The 12,656-nt window shown below is 40.2% G+C and overlaps 1 pseudogene; it reads left to right on the top strand.

Moving 5' to 3' along the window:
• The first annotated feature begins 8,415 nt into the window (after positions 1 to 8,415).
• LOC127217468 (transformer-2 protein homolog alpha-like) lies at positions 8,416 to 11,658 on the top strand (annotated as a pseudogene).
• The last annotated feature ends 998 nt before the right edge of the window (positions 11,659 to 12,656 follow it).

Raw genomic sequence — 12,656 nt, 5'->3', positions numbered from 1 at the left:
AGAAGTTACTTGTAAATGACTTTTATTTCCTATTTTTTCCTTTTAGATAAAATCAGAACAAAAGGAACTTAGGTAATATAAAGGCATTTTGGGTTCTGTATTTTTTTTTTCAAGCCTTATAACAAGGCTTTGTTACTTCAGTTAGGATATGTGCAGTAAAACACAAGGACATGAAATCTTATTCCCCTGTCCTGTTTGTGCAGAAGAGGAAGAGGAGATACTTTGCCCAGACCTGCCCCCAGCGGCTGACAGAGGGGTGGGCAGTGGAGAGGTGGACATGCTTTCTCAGGGTGAAGTGAGCCTGGGGCTGAGTAAGGGCTGCAACTTTGTGTTTTCTTTAATTGCCCACTTTCCTCCTTAGACACAGAACTTTTGAACATACACCATCCCTGCTTTCCTATCCACCGGTTATGCACATATTCTTATTAGCGTCCTCCATCCAGTTCCCATCAGGAAACATACTTTAAATTTAGTGCAGAATTAGAGGGACCCAAGATTTAGAGTAACCTATATTCTGGTGGCATACTGAGGATTCAGGTTTGGACTGACTGCCGGAAAATCTAACCTGTGTTTTGTTTAGTTTTTCTAAACAAGTCTGGGTGAGGAAATCGACATAATAATGTATTTCCCATAAGATACTTCTCTGAGATGATCCTCCGGGATGGGAACATAGTGGTGTGGAACATAGTGGTGCAGAACACAGGCAGTGTGGCATGTAGGACCAATCCCCTGGGGAGGAATTAAAACTAGAATCTAGCCTTTACTTTTGCCTGCTAGCGAGAATGCCTGGGTGGTTGTTCTGGAGAGCCCAGCATGCCAGAGCTGTTTGGGGGGAAGTGGGTAGAGGCTCCCGCTTGTACAATGCTTTTCCACCCACCCTCGCTTAGTCTGGTGGCTTTCAATCACGTTTTCAACACACTAATCTTGATCTAAGATTATTTGATCTAAGATACTGTCTCTGCATAAGTGTAGTAAATGATTCGTTTTTAGAGGCTTCTGGGTTTAGAGAAGGAGGAAGACATCAGACTGAGGCTGGAGATCTAAAAGGCTGATTGGTCTGTATCTGCCCAGCTCCTCGTGCCCAGAGGGACTTCGATCTGCATGTGTCCAGAATGCTCCCGTGTGTGGGAGATGGAAGGTCTCGATTCTTGACTGTTTGGAGTGTCAGCCATGACAAAAAGGTATGGGTCTCTTAGAGGAGGAAGCCACTATTGAGATGCAGTCCAGTACCAGAATCTACAGCAAGACATAGACAATTCATTCATGACATTATAATGCCATGTACAGCTTTGCACCTGGTAGATGACACTTGTGAGTTGCTATGTGGGTTCTGGGAATTGAACCTATGTCCTCCAGAAGGGCATCCAATGGTCTTAATTGCTGAACCATATCTCTAGCCTGTAATGATATCTTTTAAGTTTAACCTTTCTTTGAGAGAGAGATATTTAGGGGCTTGGATAGGTAACTTAGTAGGTAAAGGCATATGCAACTTCATGATATAAACCTGAAGACCTGTGTTCAATCACCAGAACCCATCAATATAAGGTATAGAGCGAGAATTGAGTCCATAATATCTTCTTGTTCATGTTTCATTGCCCACAGTTGCAGCAAAAGAACAACATCAGTCAGGAGGACCTGAGTGCTCTATGTAGTGAGCTACAAGTGAAGCCATTTCAGATGTGGCAGTACAGAGTGCTTGGGGGACTGATTGGGGTATAAGATAGAGGAATATGTTTTTAACTTAGCAATGCAAATGGAAAGCGTTCTTGTAAGAGGAGGATACATATGAAAAATGTGAAAGGTAGTTGACATGAAATAACTATCAAACACTCCTTGATGTATTTCAGTTTAATAGAGCATAATACTGTTTTAAGTTTAAGGAAAAGGGTGGCATGGATCTTTGTTTAAAAGAGGAGGGTAGGGAGACATTGCAGAAATGGGTTAATTGGTAAAGTTCTCCCCTAAAGGGAATGGGAACCTGAATTCAGTCCTCATAATCTTTGCAAAATAAGCCTGATTGCTGGGCCATGCTTTATGCCTTTAACCCTAGCACTTGGGAGGCAGAGGCAAGCAGATCTCTGAAGTCAGCCTGGTCTACAGAGTGAGTTTCAAGACAGCCAGTGAAACCTTGTCTCAAGGGAAAAAATCATAATGGTGGCATATTCTTGTAACCTCAACATTGGCTGGGCAGAGATAGGTGAATATTGGAGGCTTAAGCATCAAACCAATGAGAGACCTTGTCTTCAAAATACCTAAAAACAAGATAGCAGCGGGAGAAAATGTTGAGCAGTTGAGAGCATTTGCTGCTCTTGCATAGGAGCTGGTTTCAGTTACCAGCACCTGTGGTGGCTCACAACTGTCCTGGGCTTAAGTGGGCACCAGGTTCACATGCAACACACTTAAATACATGCAGGAGAGAAACTCATATTCTTGTAAGTTAGTCTTTAGAACAACAACAACAACAACAACAACAACAAAAGGTAGACATTATCACCCAAAAGTTGGTCTGTGTCCTCTGTCCATTTTTTTTTTCTTACATATATGTCTGTGCTACCATCCAGCCCCACAGAATACAGTGGGTACGCAAGAGGCAAGGATACCTAATGATACAAAGAGGAAGTACCAGACAAACATCAACCTTTGTGGCTCTTTTAATAATGAAAAGCTGCATACTGCGAGCCATCCAGAATGGTTCCGAAAAGTTGGGACACATAGGGAGCTTTGAAAGATAATGATGACTGGATCTCATGTTCCAATTACTGTTACAGGAAAAGCTTACCACCTTTGTCTATAAATGGAGAAAGTCTAGCAATTAGACTTCCTTTGAAGGGTAAGGATAATTTATCCCTGGCAGGGAAGAGCATTCAAGCAGATGGTGACATTAGAGCAGTTTCCTTAAATTAACATAAATGATGGAGATTTGATACATAAAGTTTCTCTTTTTTCTTAAACACTCAATGTGAAATTAGGTACATGAGAAGTTGGCAGTACACTGGTACATCTGTCTTCCTTGAATGTATGGAAAATTTTTAACAATGCTAAGTGAAACTAAGTTTGTACAACATATAATTAATACTCTATTCCCTTCTCTATCCACTAGGAACAGAGCAGGATCTACTAAATTGGTTGTTATTGGTAAAGAGATGTTCATAGGATTATTAGTGTAAGTATTCAGTTAATAAGAACTAGATATACCATCTTCTAGATAACCAAAGTAAGCTTTCTGGTCTTTGTACAACTTTTACAAAAGTGTTCTGGCACTTAAAACAGTCAGCTATAATAAAATAGATTGGATTGGTGAGAGCACAAAATGAGGACATTTTGCCAAATTAATGATTTCAGTTTTGCAAGATGAAATGAGTTCTGGAGTTAATGGTCATGATGATTACACTGCTATATTTACAATTGCTTCTTAACTTAGATTACATTCTAAAAAACCCATCATAACTTTGAGAGAATTGTACAGTTGATCCAATTCAGTTACTGAAAAGTGTAGCTGACACTTGGTTATTGTACATATGCACAAAACACAGCCTAGTTTGGGCATCATCATGTCCAACCTGTGGATTGATACAAAACTCTAATCTAACCACTGTGGATGCAATTCAGTAGTGGAAGCTTGGCCAGCATGATGTCCTAGTTTTTCCCTCAAGTCAAAAATAAAAGAAGAGATCAGACCAATAAGATGCTATAAGATGCTATCAGTGGATAAAGCATTTATCGTGTAAAAGCCTGGTGAACTAAGTTCAATCTCCAGAACCCATATGCGAATGAGCAGAAACGTCAGGCATTGGTGATGCATGCTCTTCATTCCAGCACTCAGGAGACAGAGCCATATGGATCTCTGTGAGTTCGAGGCCAGCCTGTTCTATGGAGTGAGTTTCAGGACAACCTCCAAATCTATAGAGAAACTGTCTAAAAAAAAAAAAATAGAATGAGTAGAAAGAATCAACTTCATAATGCTGTCCCATGACTGTCATATGCATGGCATGGCATAGCAAAGTGCATGTTCCCCTACTATACACAAATAGCAGTAATAATGTTAAATTTATAAAACTATTCAGTTTTTTAAAAAAAAGTTATAAAATTCTTAAAACATGAGATCTTTATTTGTTAGTGGTGATTTTATTTTCTTTTTTGTATTTGAATTTATTGTGTGTGTGCGGTTGTTCACCTGCCATCAGCGTGTAGAGGTAAGGTGACAAGTTGCTTGAGTTGGATTTATTCTTCTACTGTGTGGGTTCTGAGTTCTTTTCTCTGCCCACAGTCCTGCCTAACCTTTCCTTTTGAGCAATTGGCCATTCAGTTTTTTAATTAAACCAATGAGGTACCTTAGGCAGACACATTTTCACATAGTGATCAAACATCCCACAACACTAAGATTTCCAGCATTCCCTTCTAGACTCAGCATTGTGCTTGATCTCAGGTCCTTATTGCTTGAGTGGCAAGTACTTTATTGACTAAACCTCTATTTTGCTTTTTTAGTGATAGAGGCTGAACTCAAATCTTGTAGTATCAGGAATCATAGGCCCTAGCCAATGATTCCTAATCATAGCCCAGACCCTCTTTTAATTTAGGAAAAAAAATCTAAACCATTTGTGTGAATAAGAAATGTAATAAATATTCTTAGAACAGTAATTGACATTTCAGATGAAATAGCATTAGTCATTTTAGCTACCCTAATGTTTAATTATAATAAAAAAAATAAAATTTTAATCCTGAGCTGGACATGGTGGCACACGTCTTTAAACCCAGCACTCAGGAGGCAAAAGCATGAATCTCAATGAATTCCAGGCCAGTCAGGGTTGCATAATGAGGCCCTTTCTTAAAACACAATAATGGACTGGAGAGATGACTAAAAGGTTAAGAGCACTGACTGTACTTCCAGAGGTTCTGAGTTAAATTTCCACCAACCACATGGTAGCTCACAACCATCTATAATGAGATCTGGTGCCCTCTTCTTTTGTACAAACATACATTCAGGCAGAACACTACATATAAAAAATAACTCTTAAAAACAAAACAAAACAACAAAGCAAGTAAAAATTTGTATTCTCTAAAGTCTGATATCCTATGGCAATGACAGCATTATAGTGTATGTTTAGATGGCATGAACACATGTCTCTCAGCTCTCAATGAAGAAATGTGATAACACACACCTAAACTATAATCCCAGCACTCAGGAAGCTAAGTAATAGCCTGTGCCACACAGAGAAGATATAAATATAAATATTTATATGGATCTTATGAAAGCGCTTTCTCTTCCCATGGGCCCATTTGAGAGAATAGAAGGCTAGCTTTCACGATTTTGGTGTAACCACTGCCTTTCCTTGCTACAGCTGGAAATTTAAAAAATCAAAACATGAAGCAGAGTGCAAAGGGCTCTGTCCTCAGACATGAAAGTTCTGGGATAGGTTACAAATACCTGAAGAAGAGAGAGAACCTGTGGCTGCATTTATGACTGGATCAAAATGTGGTAAGAAAACCAATAGACGCTGGGTAAATAGTGCTCTCTGAGCATTTCTGGGTCCAGTCCAAGGTCCTACTACCTACTGTCTTGGGCCAGCAAAGACAAGTTCTATTTTGGCACATTTTATGGGTACATACCTTAGATTTCTGTCTTTTATAATGTTATAAGATATGTTGATTTACTTCTACAGCTTCATGTTGTAATTTTATTCAAACATGGAAAGGTAAAGAAGTGAATATGAAAGTATGGCTATAACCTTTGCCTTAGAAGAATTGAGAAATGCAAAACATAAAGCAAGTGATTGAAACAGTTCAAGTAGAACTGGCTCAGTTCTGGGACCAGTGTTTTATACCCAGGAACAGAGATGTACTTTTATCCCTTATATTTCTGTTTAGTACAGACATGGTGATCTTCATGTAGCTGTTCTCACAGGGTTTTTACAAGCTCAGACACTCACCAGGAAGTTCTGTATTTCTATTTCTGAATAGATGGAGCCAAGCCTTAAAAATATTCCCTTACTCAGTTTTCATGTTATAAGAAAAGGGCACTAAGCTGTGTGCCCTTTAATCTCAGCACTCAGGAGACAGAGGCAGGTGGAACTCTGTGAGTTCAAAGCATAAAGGAAGGGTTTGAAAAAAGAAAGACAACACATTTTGGAGAATGTCTATCAATTTTTACTATTTTACTCCATTCCAACTAAAGTGGCTTGCTTTTATTCCTCTCTCCATTTCTCTTGTTTAAGGATTATTTTTGCTTTATTCCTATGTCATTTTTTTTAGACAGGTTTTCTCTGTAGGAAATAGTCCTGTTCCTATGTCATTTTAAATTATAGGATAAAAAACTTTTCACGATGTAGGGTTAATTACTTAGAATACCAAACACAAGAACAATGGTTCTCAACCTTCCAAATGCTGTGACCCTTTAATACAGTTCCTCATGTTATGGTGACCCCCAACCATAAAATTATTTTGTTGCTATTTCATAACTGTAATTCAGCTATTATGTATCCTATATAAATATAGGATATGCAGGATATCTTATATATGAGCCCAACAGGTCTAGACACACAGGTACTAAAGGAATTCATATGAAAAAAGAAAACAATACCCAAAACCCAAAAACCCCACTACTAAACATTTATGTTGCAGAGTACTAAACAGAAAACCTGCTTCATCTTCATGATGCAGAGATTATACAGTTAATAAAGTATTATGAAGTATATAAGGAACTATTTGAATGTGTCTGGAAGTGGGAAGGGAGCTGGAAAATCTTCCTGGAGTTTGAGGTAACCTGCTCTGTATTTCTTTATAGTCAAATTAGCCACCATGGCAGCATGCCATGTAACCCATACCTGTAATCCTGACACTTGGAGGCTAAAGGATTGTCATGGGCTCTACCCTAGCCTGGGCTTCAAAGTGAAAGGAAAAGGCATTACAAATAGAGAAGTCAGACTCAGTGAAAAACCTGCTGAGTACTGCATTTACAGGCAGGGGTGTTGGGGACCTGACCTCCAGTCCTCATGCTTATTCAGCGGGCACTTTACTGATTCATATCCCCAGCCTTCTAGGTTTTACTCTAATAAATGTGTTTTTCACAGAGAAAAGCTTCAGCTAAAAGTTGGTTTACAAACTGAGGGGGGAATCTTCTAAAAGAAGTAGAAGAAAAAAAAAATGGACAAAGCTCCAGAAAACACTCCCTAAGGTAATTTTGGTTGTAAGATAACTTATTCTTGGTCCTTTCTAAACATAGGAAGGACTGTATGTATTGAGCCTACAGTTTAGCAACTGATTATTAGAGTCTATGAGTTGTGTGCGTCTGCCACAACTATCAGAGATTATTTTGCTTAACACAAGAGAAATTTATCTATTTATACTTCTGGATGATAGAAGTATGAGCTCAAGGTGTCTTGGATAGGGTTGGGTCTCTCCTGATTTCTATGCTACCCATTGTTCCTCTGTCTTCACATCATCTTTCCTCTGTGTCTCTGTCCTAATTACTATCAGTCCTGTTGATTTTAGACCTGCCCTAATGACAATAGTTGAACCCACTTACCCTTTTTAAAATTTTTGTTAATTTATTATTTTACATTCCAATCCTAGTTCTCACTCCCCTCTTCTCTTCTGGCTCCCCCCACTCCCCCCATCCTCCTATCTCTTCCATGGAGAGGGTAAGGCAGCCCCTAGGAAGTTTACTAAGTCTGTCCCTTCATCTTGATGAGGCAGGACCAAGGCACCTCTCCACCCCCACACTCATGTGTCTAGACTGAGCAAGGTATCTCTCCATATAGAATGGGCTCCACTAAGTCAGTTTGTGCACTAGTGTTAGACTTGGACTCATGATCAGTGGCCTCATATATTGTCCCAGTCACACCATTATTACCTATATTAAAGGAGTCTAGTTTGGTCTTATGCACATTCCCCATTTGTCAGACTTGAGTCAGTGATCTCTCATTAACTCAAGTCTGTTGATTTTGTGGGTTTCCCTAACATGATCTTGACTCCTTTCTTCATATTATCACTCCACCCTCACTAAGAACTTGACCTATTGGTTAGTTGAGGATTTCTGCTATGGGAAGCTACAGCCCCAGGATGGCACCTGGCTGGATGCCAGGTAGTCCGAACTTAGCTGTAAACAAGCCTTATTTGGAAGTGCTTGATGGATCTGGTGTGCTTCCTCCTTCTGTGGCCTATTTGGGATCACCAGGTGGCATGATCTGATTGGGCTGTGAGCACACATTTAAGGGCTTGCTGGGGCTGGGGCAGGCGGAAGCTGATGTACAAGGTTCCTGAATAAACTGCTTGAAGAAGAGTCGTGGTTTGTTTCCTTGCTGGCAGAGGTAGACGTGACATTCTGCATCTGCTTCCATCTGTGTTGTGCCCAAGTCATGAGGATACCCAAAGATCACCAGGGAAAGACAGACCCACTGGTTTATTGTTCATCCAACCATGACAGCGAATTCATCTAGCCGGCTGATGCAGCAGCCACCAGATGAAGAGAGTTCCTTGTCTTCTGTCAGGTTTTTAAAGGCAAACATTTACAACATTACATCAGTAGATACAGGTTAGTTTCTGATTGGTAGATATTTGGGGAACAATCGGGAATTTTTCAGTCATATTTTGGCATGAAATAACTGTGTACCAATTATTCTCATTGGTCAGTGCTGAGAGGGAACATTCTATGGTTTCTATGGTTTTGTCTTTTTATTGCAGGTGGCCTGTTCATAGATAACAATAATTTTCAGAATTGTATTCTGGAGACTACAGGGGAGGTTTTGGTCTCCCCTGGAGTTTCTTTTGTGGCCAAACAGTTCCCAGGAACCAAGAATATAGGAGGTTTGGTGGTGGTGGTGGAGCAGTTCTGGAGTTTCTTTGTGTTTAGTTTTAGCCCTAGGCTCCAGGCCAGGGGATCTGAAGTTTCTTTGGGTCATATGCTGAGTCAGAGACCTACATATCTTTTTTGTAGCCTGTGATGGCTGCTAAAGTAGGTGGCTGAGTGAGGGTCCAGTCCCTTTATTAGTTTACCCCTATCATCTGTTTCTGGAAGAGGGTTCAAGCTTCTCTGGGCTTATAGGTTGTAGGCTGTGTATCTTTTGCTCTATGTCTGGTATCCACTTGTGAGTGAATACATACTATATTTGCCTTTCTGGTTTTGGTGATCCCACTTACCTTAAAGACTGTCTTCAGATAATAACAATGAGGTGTGGGTACTAGGGTTAAGACTTCACAGTAAAGTATAGGATGACATTTACACCTGTAGCATAAGGCAAACTTTTACAAAAGCCCTGTGTACTTCATTGTTTTCTATGTAGTAATAGTACTAAATAGCTTTTATTGGCTTCTATCTGGTAGTATGCAATGGTATTTCATTTATTCATGTCATTGTCCAATAGCTCTATAGGTTAATGCTATTTCCATGTGTAGTGATGAGAACTGAGATATTTAGAAGTTTAACTTATCCACCTTTACTGCTAGTTAAGAGGTTGACTCCATATTTAAACCCTGGTAGTTTGTGTGGTTGTTTCCATAGTCCTGTTCATGATAAACCTTGTCTAGATAATGTTGATATTCCCAGTGCTTCTTCCAACTTCAGGCATCACAACCTCCAATTTCAGACCAGGTCCTTGCTTATTTTCCTTTTTAGTGCGTATGTGTCTAAATGAACTCTCAGTTGGTTTCCATTCACTCAACCTGTATTCATGTGGGTTCAGCTATCAGAAGGGTGATGACAATAGAAAGAGTCTATCTTTAGATAATTATTTCATTGAGATTAACACCAAAGGTTTGAGATAAATAACATGTCTTTTGTTTCTGGTTCAGATGGAAGAGGAATTGAAAGCATGGATTGAAAAGTGGGAACAAGAGCAAATTGCATTTGTGGTGAATGGGCAGAAATTCATGGAGTATGTTACAGAACAAAGGGAATTATATCAGTTAGTGAAAGAAAGATACAAACAGGAAAGAGTGCACACAAATTAGAAAAAGAGGCAAGCAATTAGTGGCTCTGTGCCTCTTCCAGGGATCAGGGTTTATTGAAGGTTGCTACAGTTCCTTCTACCTCAGCCTGAAAAGATCTTTACCTGGGTTCTAGTTCTGCTGTCTTACTGGCATATTATTGTTTCATTCAGTACTAGAGACAGAGAGAGATGCTCTGTGGCAGTGCACCCTGGCACCTAGCAAGAGAACAAGACTGACTTGCAAGAAGCCTGACAAAATACACATGGTAAATCTAACTTTGTGCTGTTGCTGTTTACAAGGGTACAAGGAAGCTAGAATTCTTTTTCCTGGTTCTGCTGTCTTACTGGCTCCTACCTATTGGAGATAGGGTGGGGGGTGAGAACTAGATAAAAAATTTGTGGGAGATAGTGTTAAATAAGAAATAAAGCTAGACGTTGGTGCTGCACACCTTTAATCCCAGCATTCTGGAGGCAGAAGCAGGCTGATCTCTGTGAGTTGGAGGCCAGCCTGGTCTACAGAGCTTCTTCAAGGACAGGCTCCAAAGCAATACAGAGAAACCCTGTCTTGGAAAACAAAACAAAAACAGAAGAAGATGAAGAAGAAGAAGAAAAGAAGAAGAAGAAGGGGGGAGGAGGAGGAGGAGGAGAAGAAATACAGATGACATATTAGGCCATTTTGCCTGATTGAGCACAGCAGCCACTGTTGCCATAGCCTTCCTCCTCCCACAGTCAGACAGCTGGGTGACTAGGCTTTTGACCCTCCAGCCAAGACTTGTCTCTTACTTAGTTCTCAGGAATTCCTGGCTGCCATGAATGTGAGGTAGAAGAGAACAACTTTCAGGGCAGATTTGCTGGAAGTGGAACCCAGAGCTTAGGCATGCTAGGTGAGTGCTCTATGACTCCATTTTCTGAAAATAAGTTGGTGTTTAAATATAGAACCTATTGAGAAGCTATCTCATCTGATACACTCACTTTATCTTCAGGGTTAATGCTCGTGAGGAAATTGAAGAGTTGTTTTTCCAAGAACGTTGAAGATAAATCAAGATAAAGGAAGGCTAATGAAAAGTATTAAAGATCAGAAAATTAGAATTGGATGAGAGAAAAAATTGAACAGAAGATTGGTTAGCTAGAAGCACTTGAATATTTTTTTCAGGCTATTTTAAATTGTTTGAATTGGGAGAAGAATACACGAAGTATAAAAAATGCAATGAAGAATGAAGAGAAGCAAGAGTGAAGTAGAATTAAAAGTATATGGATGAATGAATGGGTCCTTGGTTAAGTAAACGAGTCTCTCTCAGTCAAATATCCAATGGGAACTCCTGTTCAAGTAAAATCAGAGAGCAGGTCAGGATCTCATAGTCCATCAAGGGTTTCCAAACATTCTGAATCCCATTCTTGATCAAGACCAAAATCCAGGTCAAGGTCAAGGAGGCATTATCATAGACACTACATTTGGTCCAGGTCCCACTTTCATAGGATATGATCTCAAAGTTGATCCTATATACCAGAATATCGTCCACAAAGAAGTCCGAGTCATTCTCCAATGTCTAATCACAGAAGACATACAGGTAGCAGGGCAAATCCAGATTCCAACACTTGACTGGAAGTGTTTGGCCTCAGTTTGTACACATCAGAGACAGGTCTTTGTGAAGTATTTTCTCGATATGGACTGTTGAATGGTGTGAATATGGTTTATGATCAGCGAACTGGGAGGGTCATATGTGCCCTGACATGAAGGGCAGTCAATGACGAACCAGGGAACATCTAGAAGAAAAAAGGAGGCAAGGGACATGAAGAATGGACAGCAAGACAATATCCTCTGATCAAGCTGACAAATTTTATTTTCTCAGGGAGGCTTATATAGGACCATGGGCAGGATGTGAGCAGGGTTTGCACAAAGCCATGGCATGGGCACTGGCACATAGGCAGAGTGAGAAGGTCATTAGAAGGAATGCCCTAAATTGTTTAGCTAACCTATAATTGGCTGTAAATTGCAGCAGGGGAATTAGCCCTGAGCTATTCTTTAGCTGGCTGTGAAACCTCAAGCTTGTACCTTGGAATGTTCTGCTGAACATTCTGTTTATTTCTTAAGAGGCAGTAATTTTCTATCTCAGAGACCTGGGGTTGTGGGGATGGTGATATTTCCAATATCTTCTCCTTTCTGGTATAATAATAGAGAAGAGCAGCCAAGATGTTTCTCCAAGAGGACCTTAGGGCTGATGACTGCCTGTCTTAGGAACATTCTAAGGGGTTCTCACCAGTACCCCGACTTTGAATATCTTTGCCAGCCATCAAAGTTCCTGTCTTGGGGAGGGGTGGAACATCAGAACAGTGCCCATCTTTGACAAGCCACTAGTGGAGAGAGGTCCTCATTTTTTTATGGGAGGTGGGCCTTTCTAGGTTTCCCAATGGGGTTGCTCAAGGGTTTTGGTTTGAAGACTGTTTTGACCCGGGAAGGAAATGTGCCTGTTTAAGTTAGGAATGGGAACTTGGAGTGTAAGGCAAATGTTGCCTTTCCTCTCATTCATGAGGAAATGTAAGTAGAAATAAGCATGTTGTTAGCAGGGGAAGAGTTCTCAGGAGTTAACTGTATAAGGAGGGGTTACTAAGTAACCTAACTGTATTCTCAGGAAGTTGTGGAGGGGGAGAAGGTAGATCAGGACTAACAGTAGCTAAGAATAAACTAGCAATCTCTAAGGCTTATGCAATTCCTTTCTTTTTCCCCAAGTAAGA

The sequence above is a fragment of the Phodopus roborovskii genome, unplaced genomic scaffold, assembly GCF_943737965.1.
Source record: "Phodopus roborovskii unplaced genomic scaffold, PHOROB, whole genome shotgun sequence".
NCBI lineage: Eukaryota > Metazoa > Chordata > Mammalia > Rodentia > Cricetidae > Phodopus > Phodopus roborovskii.
This window is presented reverse-complemented; position numbering and strand designations above follow the sequence as displayed.